The sequence below is a fragment of the Callithrix jacchus genome, chromosome 12 (genome assembly GCF_049354715.1).
Source record: "Callithrix jacchus isolate 240 chromosome 12, calJac240_pri, whole genome shotgun sequence".
NCBI classification, from domain to species: Eukaryota; Metazoa; Chordata; class Mammalia; order Primates; family Cebidae; genus Callithrix; species Callithrix jacchus.
Window position 1 is genome coordinate 38,988,364 of NC_133513.1, and position 10,803 is coordinate 38,999,166.

The window sequence follows — 10,803 nt, forward strand, 5'->3', positions numbered from 1 at the left end:
ATGTGTCTTTTTGATAGAACAACTTGTTTTCTTCTGGACATATACCCACCAATGGGATTGCTGGGTTGAATGGCAGTTCTAAGTTCTTTGAGAAATCCCAAAATGCTCTTCACAGTGGCAGAACTAATTTACATCCCCACAAGCTGTGTATAACTGTTTCCTTTTCTCTGTAGCCTTACCAGTATCTGTTGTTTTTTGACTTTTTCATAATGACCATTCTGACTTGTGTAAGATGGTATCTCATTGTGGTTTTGATTTGCATTTCTCTGATGATTAGTGACAATGAGCCATTTTTCATGTTTTTTGGCCACTTGTATGCCTTTTTGTGAGACATATCTGTTCATGTCTTTGGCCGCATTTTTAATCGTGTTTTCTTTTTGGCTTGTTCAATTGTTTAAGTAAAGATAGAGTTTTTATTTAACATATTTAAAGATGAATTCATTGAAAATTAAGCCACAAAGTTGATCCTCTTTATGATTCCTTTTTGTTGACAGCCTTACCTAGGGCGTAATTTTTCTCTAAAGGGCTGAAGCATTCTTGATGCTACAGAGAGCAGTGCCTCTCTAATTTAATGTGCATGTCACTTGGGAATATTGTTTAAATTTGGATTCTGATTCAGTAGGTCTGGGGTGGGGCCTGGGATTCTGCATTGCTAACAAACTCCTAGGTAATGCTGATGCTTCTGGTTTGTGGATCAAGGCCTGAATAGCAAAGACATAAGCAGTGATGAAGTCCAGTTTCCAGAAGACATTGAACACTCTGCTACTGAGTCTCTGAGCTCAAAACATAAGGCCTATTTCCTGGAACTTCCTGAGTGGTCAACAGAGATCCTCTTTCTAGCTGTGATTCACAGCGTGAATAAGGGGAAACATCTCCTTTCCCGTCCCAGGTCAACCACTGAGAACAAAATGCAAACTCTCTCAGTTGAGTTTAAATAATGAAGTGATGTCTCAATCTGCCGATGTTTCCATAGCTCAGTACTTCCTTATGAAATCAATCTGAACCCAACCAACAATGACATTGACTATTCCCTAAGGCCATCATCTCTAGCCCACACACTTCATATTATATAGGAGGCTATCCCAATCTTATTAACTAACCTCAGCCTATACTTCCTCCTTGCTTCCACTGGAAGTTAATTATCCTGCTGGGATTTCTCAGTTACTGTGTTTATCATTGCCTAAAGATTTTTTAGGAAAAAATAGGATTAATAAGTGTCAGAGCCAGCTTTCTTTCTTGCTTTTTTTTTTAGGTTTCAAATGTACTTTATTTCTTCAATAATGCCATATCTTAATGGGAACACAATGCTTTAACTTGGCATCAATTATGAGCTGTTTTTTTCAACTCTTCATTATTACACCAGCTGGGATTATTGCTGATTTCTCCATTCCTTTAGGGTGACTCTGCCAATAGGGGACAGGTTCCATTCTATTCCGATTTGTGTTACTACATATGTCCACATAGTAATACAGAAAGTGGCTCCACCAGCTAATATAGCATTACCGTATTCGTCATGAAAATCAGGTGAACTTTCTGGTGGCTCTGCCTTGCCATTGTTTGCTGAATGCTTCGAACTTGGAGACGACTTAGTTTTTGACCAAGGGAAACATCGTGAAGGTGAAGATCCAGCTGCAGCAACACAACTGCTGCTTTGGTGCAAATTCAGAGCCAGCTTTCTTAATTTTTATTCTAATGCAAAAGGAAAGGAAACCAAGTGGCATTTGCATTTATATTTGTAGATTCACTGGAATTTGGGGTTCGGGAATGAAGCTAAATCTGGCAAACCAGGACTGGGTGACCTGCTCAATATTGCAATTACCTAGGAGTTTATCATATGATGGAAAAACGGTTCTGAGACAACCTTAATAACCACAATTTTGGTAAAAGTTTGAATACCATATAAGGGAAGAAAAACTCAAGGAAAACACTAAATGATAAACTCAACTAAGTGATTGAATTTAAACAGGAAGATACGAATATTCTTCCTTCTTACATTTTTTTGTGCTTTTTAGTGTTTTTCTAAGGATCATGTATTAACAGTGCCACTGAAAAGAAAATCTGGACTCAAACACTCAATGGCTCACCCCTGTAATCCCAGCACTTTGGGAAGTGGATTGCTTGAGCTCAGGAGTCTGAGAGCAGCCTAGGCAACATAGTGAAACCCGGTCTCTACAAAGCATACAAAAATAAGCTGGGTGTGGTGGCACCTGCCTCTAGTCCCAGTTACTTGAGAGGCTGAGCACTGAAATGTCAGGTAGAACGTTTGAGACCCGTGGCTGGGCCTGGCTATCTCCAAGCCCTGCCCTGGAGCCCCTGATGCCGGCCACAGAGAACCCCCTTCCTTCCACCCAGTCTCTGCAGCCACCCCAGAATCTTGCTTGCCCTCCAGGCCTCTGCCCGCAAGACTCCCTCCCTCCACCATCCTTTCCCTCTGTCCAGGAAGGCTTCCCTGATGCGTCTACCTCAGGAGCGCAGGCGCGGGGGTCTCCCCGCTTCAGGGGCCGATGGCATCTTTCCCGGCCTTTCCCGAGGAGGTTCCTGCGGTAGGCGCAGCCTGGTCCACAGGCTCAGCGTCAGGAACCGTCCGCGCCCGCCCCACCGCACACCATCCCCAGCGGGCCGGGGTCGCGGCGGGAAGTCGAGGAGTGGAGGCCCGGGCGGCCGCGCGGCTCAGGCCTGCTGGAGGGGCGCGGACAGGGAGGCCCCAAGCATCGGGTCCCCTGCCGAGGCAGCCTCCCCTGCCCTGCGCACAGCCCTGGCCCCTCCACACCCGCCCGCGCAGCCCCTCCCCGCTGCCCCGGGACACGACCCCGCGTCCTGTAGCGTAGCGGCTTCTGCCTGCGGCCGGACAGACGCCGTCGGGAAAACTCCCTCAGAGCTCAGGAATCCCTGCCAGCCGAGGGCCTTCCAGCGCCGGGTTTCGGAAACGGACGTCGGCTCCTCCCACCTCCCAGACCAGCGCGCAGGCGGCGGCGTGAGCCCGTCCTGGGTCGAGAAGGGGTGACCCGGGGTGCCTGGCCACGCGGAGTCCAAACCCAGAGTGGCGGCGAAGGGAGACGCTGACAGAGGAGGTGGCCTGAGAGCGGGGCTGGGCAGGCGTGGGCTCCTCGACCCTTGGGGACTCCGCAGGACCCCGGCCAGGCCCGCTCAGACGGGGGCTTCCACCTGGGCCCGGAGGGCTGGGGCGAGCGTGCAGCCGCCTATGAGCGGATAGGCAGGGAAGCTTCGCCTTCAGCCCGAGGGCAAGCGATGGCCTGGAGGCTGTTTCCAGTCCAAAGTCTTGACTGTGCTCTCCAGGGGGTTAGCTCCAGGAGGTGGGAAGCCTCAGTTGCTGCAGGGGAGGAGGCAGCAGAGGCTTAGGGGCTGAATTTGCCTCTGAAATCTGCTGCCTCCAAAGGGTAACTAGAGCCCCTGCTGCGTCCACATCCTGCCCAACTGGCCTGGGGCGGTGGAATGGCTAGCTGCAGTGGAGCAGTAGGATAGAGGCAGATGGTTGGAGCCCAAAGACCAAGGCTGGGAGCAGAAGAGGCCTGTGGGAGACAATGGTGGCAGTGCAGAGCTTGTCAGAGAGGGCTTCGGCAGCCTGGTGGTGAAGCTTACCATCAAGGCCTATGACCAACGCCTCCTGTATCACAGGCTTATCATAGAAGGCGCCTTCTGCACTTTGGGGCACCCAAAGATGATTTTTAAGATGATGCAGGTCTTGGATCAACTTGATATTCTTTCTTTCTTTTTTTTTTTTTTAATTTTACTTTAAGTTCTGGGGTACATGTGCAGATCTTGCAGGATTGTTACATAGGTATACACATGCCATGGTGGTTTGCTGCCTCCATCCACGTCTCCCGCCCCCCATCACCCCCCGACCCCCGTCACCTACATTAGGTATTTCTCCTGTTATCCCTCCCCAATCTCCCCACCCCCTGCTATCCCTCCCCTAGCTCCCCACCCCCCAACAGACCCCAGTTTGTGATGTTCCCCTCCCTGTGTCCATGTGTTCTCATTGTTCAACACCCACTCATGAGTTAGAACATGCAGTGTTTGGTTTTCTGTTCTTGTGTCAGTTTGCTGAGAATGATAGTTTTCAGATTCATCTACGTCCCTGCAAAGGGCATGAACTCATCCTTTTTAATGGCTGCATAGTATTCCATGGAGTGTATGTGCCACATTTTCTTTATCCAGTCTATCTTTCATGGGCATTTGGGTTGGTTCCAAGTCTTCACAGTTGTAATCAGTGCTGAAATGAACATACATGTGCATGTGTCTTTATAATAGATGGATTTATAATCCTTCAGGTATATAACCAGTAGTGGGACTGCTGGGTCAAATGGTATTTCTATTTCTAGATCCTTGAGAAATTGCCACACTGTCTTCCACAATGGTTGAACTAATTTACACTCCCACCAACAGTTTAAGAACGTTCCTATTTCTCCACATCCTCTCCAGCATCTGTTGTCTCCTGATTTTTTTAATGATCACCATTCTAACTGGCATTAGATGGTATCTCAATGTGGTTTTGATTTGCGTTTCTCTAATGATCAGTGATGATGAGCATTTTTTCATTTGTTTGTTGGCCACAGAAATGTCTTCTTTTGAAACATGTCTGTTCATATCTTTTGCCCACTTTTTGATGGGGTCGTTTGTTTTTTTCTTGTATATTTGATATAGACCAATGGAACAGAACAGAGGCCTCAGAAGTAATGCCACATAGCTACGACTATCTGATCTTTGACAAGCTGAACAAAAATAAGCAATGGGGAAAGGATTCCCTGTTTAATAAAGGGTGTTGGGAAAACTGGCTAGCCACATGCAGAAAGCTGAAACTAGATCCCTTCCTTACACCTTATACAAAAACTAACTCTAGATGGATTAAAGATTTAAACGTAAGACCTAACAACATAAAAACGCTAGAAGAAAACCTAGGCAAAACCATTCAGGGCATAGGCATAGGCAAGGACTTCATGACCAAAACACCAAAAGCATTGGCAACAAAAGCCAAAATAGACAAACGGAATCTAATTAAACTTAAGAGCTTCTGCACAGTAACAGAAACAATCACTGGAGTGAACCAGCAACCAACAGAATGGGAAAAAATTTTGGCAAGCTACCCATCTGACAAAGGGCTAATATCCGGAATCGACAAAGAACTAAAACCACTTGATATTCTTAAGGTGGTAAAACTCCTCTTTCAGAGGTTTCTTTGTTAGGTGATGAAATGTTCTAAAATTGTACGGACGATTGCACAACTCTGTGAATATGCTAAAAAAGAATTAAGATACATTTTATATGGGCAAATTATATGGTATGTGAATTATATCTCAATAAAGCTGAACCCAGTAACAGACCCACACAAATATGCTCCACTGATTTTTTGACAAAAGTGCAAGAGCAAATCAATGGGGGAAGAACAGCTTTTCAACAAATGGTATTGGGGCAGTCGGCCATACAAAGGTGAAAATAAATGAATTGTAGCCTAAGTCTCACAATTTATACAAAATTAAAGGATGATGAACCAAAATGCAAAATGTAAAACAATAAAACTTTTAGAAAAATAGGAGAAAATCTTCAGGATCTAAGGTGAGTGAAAAACTCAGACTAAGCACCAAAAACATAAGCCATAAAATGAAACACTGAAAAACTGGATTTCATCAGAATTAAAAACTTTTGCTTAATGTACAACCCTATTAAGAGGATGAACAGACAAGCTACAGACCGAGAGAAAATATTTGCAAGCCACATATCTGACAAAGTCTAGCATGTAGACTATGCAAAGAGCTCTCAAACTCAACAGTAAGAAAAATAAAAAGTAATCCAATTAGAAAAGGGCTAAAAGACATAAAGAGACATATCTCCAAAGAGGATATACAGATCACAAACATGCACATGAAAAGATGCTCATTAGACATCAGGGAAATGCAAATTAAAACCCCAATGAGATATCATGACATACATACCTATTAGGATGGGTAACACACAACACCAAATGCTGGTGAGGATGCAGAGAAACTTTATCACCTACACATTGTTGATGGGGCTGTGAAATGGCACATCTACTCTGGAAAAGAGCAGAAGTTTTTCAAAAAACAAAACATGCAACTACCATATGACCCAGCAACTGCACTCCAAGGCATTTACTCCAGAGAAATGAAGACATATGTTCACACAAAAATTTGAACGTAAATGTCCATAGCAGGTTTATTTGTAATAGCCAAAATCTGAACACAGTCCTGATGTTCTTCATGAGTGAATGATTAAACAAACTGTGGTATGTCTATACCATGGAATACTACTCAGCAATAAAAGGATACAAATGACTGATTCACACAACAACCTGCATGAATCTTCAAAGAAGTATACTGAGTGAAAAAAGCTAATCCCAAAAGGCTACCTATGGCATAATGCCACTTACATATAACATTATTGAATGACAAAATTATAGAGACGGAGAACTGATTAATGGTTTGGAAGAGTTAGGGAGGAGGTGAGGTGGGAGGGAAGTAGGTGTGACTATAGAAGGGCATTTTGAGGAATTCTTGTGGTGATAGAAACCTTCTTGTTTTGTTTTGTTTTTGGACGGAGTTTGGCTCTTGCTGCCCAGGCTGGAGTGCAGTGGCGTGATCTTGGCTCACTGCAACCTCTGCCTCTTGGGTTCAAGTGATTCTCCTGCCTCAGCCTCCTGAGTAGCTGGAATTACAGGTGTGCGCCATGATGCCTGGCTCATTTTTGTGTTTATAGTAGAGATGGGGTTTTACCATGTTGGTCAGGATGGTCTTGAACTCCTGACCTTGGGATCCACCTGCCTCGGCCTCCCAAAGTGCTGGGATTACAAGCGTAAGCCACTGTGCCTGGCCAATAGAAATGTTTTATCCAGTAGTTTGTCCTTATCCTGGGGGAATATGTTCCAAGGCCTGTAGGGATGCCCAAAACCTCACATAGTATCAAACTCTAAATATATCCTGTTTTTTCCTATACATACCTATGATAATTTTTTTTTTGAGATGGAGTCTCACTCTATTGCCCAGTCTGAAATGCAGTGGCGCGATCTCAGCTCACTGCAACCTCCACCTCCTGGGTTCAAGTGATTCTCCTGCCCCAGCCTCCTGAGTACAGGGATTATAGGTACTCGCCAGCATGCTTGGATTATTTTTTGTATATTTAATACAGATGGGATTTCACCATTTTGGCCAGGCTTGTGTCAAACTCCTGACCTCAGGCGATCTGCTTACTTTGGTCTCTCAAAGTGCTGAGATTACAGGTGTGAGCCACCGCGCCCAGCCCATACCTGTGATAAAGTTTAATTTACAAATTAGGCACATTAAGAGATTAACAACAGTAAGTTAGAATATAAAAGACCAATTATAATAATATACTGTAATCAAAGCTATGAGAATGTGGCCAAACCATCTATAAACAAAGTTAAAACAAGTGACAGACTGGAAGAAATGTTTGCAACATTTATAACCTACAGCCTGGGCTGGACATGGTGGCTCACCCCTGTAATCCTAGCACTTGGGGAGGCCAAGGCAGGCGGATCACTTGAGGTCAGGAGTTTGAGACCAGCCTGGCCAATATGATGAAGTCCAGTCTCTATTAAAAATACAAAAATTGGTTTTTGAAATTTTCAGAAAACAAACAAAACAAAAAATCAAAAATTAGCCAGGCATGGCGCCTATAATCCCAGCTACTTGGGAGCCTGAGGTAGAAGAATTGCTTGAACCCAGGAAGCGGAGGTTGTAGCAAGCTGAGATCGCACCATGGCACTCCAGCTTGGGGGACAAGAGTGAAACTCCATTTAAAAAAACAAAAAACAAAAACAACAGCAACAAAACCTACAAAATATTCTTATTCAGAATATGTACAGAGTTTATGTGAATTCACAAGCAAAATATAAACAACCTGATAGAAAAAGGGGCAAAGTCTATCAATAGACAATTCATAGAAAAGTAATAAGAAACATATAAAAAGATTTTCAGGCAGGGTGTGGTGGCTCATGCCTGTAATCCCAGCACTTTGGGAGGCCGAGGCAGGCAAATCACTTGAGATCAGGAGTTCGAGACCAGCTTAACCAACGTAGTGAAACCCCATCTCTATTAAAAATACAAAAATTAGCCAGGCATGGTGGTGTGCACCTATAATCTCAGCTACTCGGGAGGCTGAGGCAGGAAAATAACTGGTTGTAGAGGTGGAGGCAGAGGTTGCAGTGAGTTGAGATCACGCCATTGCACTCCAGCCTGGGTGACAGAGCAAGTCTCTATCTCAAAAAAAAAAAAAAAAAAAAGATTTTGAAATTCACTTATCAGTTTTATGTACACTAAAACAAAATGTGTGATTTTCCACCTATTAGATTGGCATAAATTAAAACTGATAATAACAAATCTTGGCAAGGATATAAGGGAGTGGAAACTCAAAAACACTAATGAGGAAGTATTCACTGGAATGGTCTTACTAGATATTTATTATACATATTAAATTCTAAAGCATATACGTCTTTTGACACATTATTAAACTTCATTTAGAAATCAATGTTATCATAGTAGTTGTGCATGTACTAAAGGGAATATACAGGAGGACTCTTTTCTCCTTTTTTTCTGTAAATGTCAAAAGAAATGGAAATGTTCATTCAATGTGAGAGAAGTAACATACAGTCATCATACATCCCTATAATGAATACAACATACCCATGAAAACGAATGAGGTGGTCCTACACATACAGAGTTTAAAATAAAGATCTTTACAACAAGGGAAAAAAAGAAACAAGTTGTGGAACCATATTCTAGTGTGATCTATTTTATGTTTATATGCATATGTTTGTAAAAGCATATGGATATAAATACATAAGCAATTTTGTAAAAATGTTTGCCAAACTGGCCAGTAGTTACTGGAGGAAAATTTGTTCTGTATCCTTCTGTATCATTTAATTTCTGTACAATCAGAATAAATAAAAACTTGCATGTTTTGTCACACACACACACACACACACACGCCACAGGAATGGATAATAATAAAGGTGTCTGTTTCAGAAGATCTTTGCAAAGCCTACAGCCACTGCAGCAAATCCTCTCAGGCTTCTGAGAATGGCAGCCACCCTCATGGGAGCGTTGATTGTCCCAAATGTTTGCTTTAATCAATGCAATTAGCGAAACATCAATTAGGCTGGAAGGCTAAAAGGCTCTGAAGCCTTTTGATTTGCAAGGAGCCTTGTTCCTGCCTGCTGCTCTGTGTCACACTCTTCATCTTTTTTAAGTGGTTTATTGGTGACTCTGACTTGTCAACTTTTCCACTATTTCCCCAAACTGCATCGTCTCCTTTTCCTAGTGCACTGAGAAGTTCCACTGTGCCCAAGTCACTAAAGCCAGATGCCTATGAGTTATCTATGTCCCCACTCTTATACCTGGTCAACCACTAAATCCCTGGAGCTGATCCCCAGAAGTCTCTCAAATCTGGCCACCTTGTTCCATCTCTACTGCAAGTACTTTACTGCCTCTCACCTGCAATTTAAATTTTGAATATCAGAAGAACCTTGAAGAGACAGTTTCTCTATGGCTCAGCCCTGCTTCCTGAAGTAAAATTTTCAGCTTTCCTCTGATTCTGTGAATTGTTATCTTGTATACAACCTTCATATCAACTCTTTTTTGGCTGAAGCTAGCCAGGTCATTTTTGGTGCTTGTGTCCGAAGAATTCCCAATGAAATTTGTCCTTCTACACCAGATAAAATCTTACTCATCCTTCAGGATCCAAGTCAAGTGTCAATTTACTCATTGATTCATTCACTCAACAAATATTTACTGAAAAATACCATGAGCTGGTGCTGTGCTAAGTGCTGACGATTCTTGACCATATGAACCCCTATCTCCAAATAAATAACTTTTAGGAGATCTCAGGTGCAGAAGTTAGTTGTATTCCTTTCTTTGTGGCACTCTGTCAGCATTGATCTGGTAATTGATTAATTACCTCATATCCATATTCCCTATCCTCCTCCCCTCACAAGTAACCATATTAATTGGTTTGATATGTATTCAAATATATTCTTGTGAAATGCATACTGTAGTTTTGAGATTAAAATTCAAGTGTGGAAGCACAGAACCCAGTTAGGAGTCTGCTGCAATAATCCAGGGGCAAGTTGATGGCAACTCAAACCACAGGCGTGTTGTTTCCATACAAGGAACCCCTGCATTTAAATGAGAACAAAACCCAACAGAAAGATGAAAAAAAAAAAAAAAACCCAGAAAACCCCAAACTAACAACGTGAGATGCACATTGTTGATAACGAGACAGATGCAGAATAAAACAATAGTAGGACATTGCATCTGCTATTCTGGTAATAATTAGAAAGCCGATCTCTATCCCAGAGAAAGTTCCACTCTGTATCCTAAGGGAATGTGTATGAAGATGTTCACTGCAGCCTTGTTTGTGGCCACAGGGTGGTGAAGACAGCCTGGGTTACCATCACTGGGAGGATGAATGGGTAAAATGTGTATCAGATTTGGGTAAGCACTTTTCATGCATTATCTCACCTTTTTTTCAAAACATCCCTAAGATAGTGGAAATTTCCATAGCATTCCCATTTTACAGACGACAAAACAAAACCTATCCTCTCCTACACACAAAGGCTGCTTGTCTTCTGGTACATTCGTCCTAGTTTTAGGACGAGGACACGGGGTTCAGGGCCTCAGCCCCACCCTGCGGTCTCAGGGTCCTCCCTTCGGCATTGGGCGACCTCGGGCCTGGGTCGCCAGCACCACGGACAGCGCCAGGCGCGGGGCGGGGCGTCCATGGAGACGTCAAGACGCGCGGAGTCTCTGGGGC

General features: G+C 43.4%; 1 pseudogene across 1 annotated transcript; it reads right to left on the reverse strand.

The window, feature by feature from the left end:
* Positions 1 to 1,240: 1,240 nt before the first annotated feature.
* LOC144578492 (cytochrome c oxidase subunit 7B, mitochondrial pseudogene) lies at positions 1,241 to 2,928 on the reverse strand (annotated as a pseudogene). Its single transcript, XR_013524366.1, has one exon. The product of XR_013524366.1 is annotated as a cytochrome c oxidase subunit 7B, mitochondrial pseudogene (transcript).
* Between the last annotated feature and the right edge of the window lie 7,875 nt (positions 2,929 to 10,803).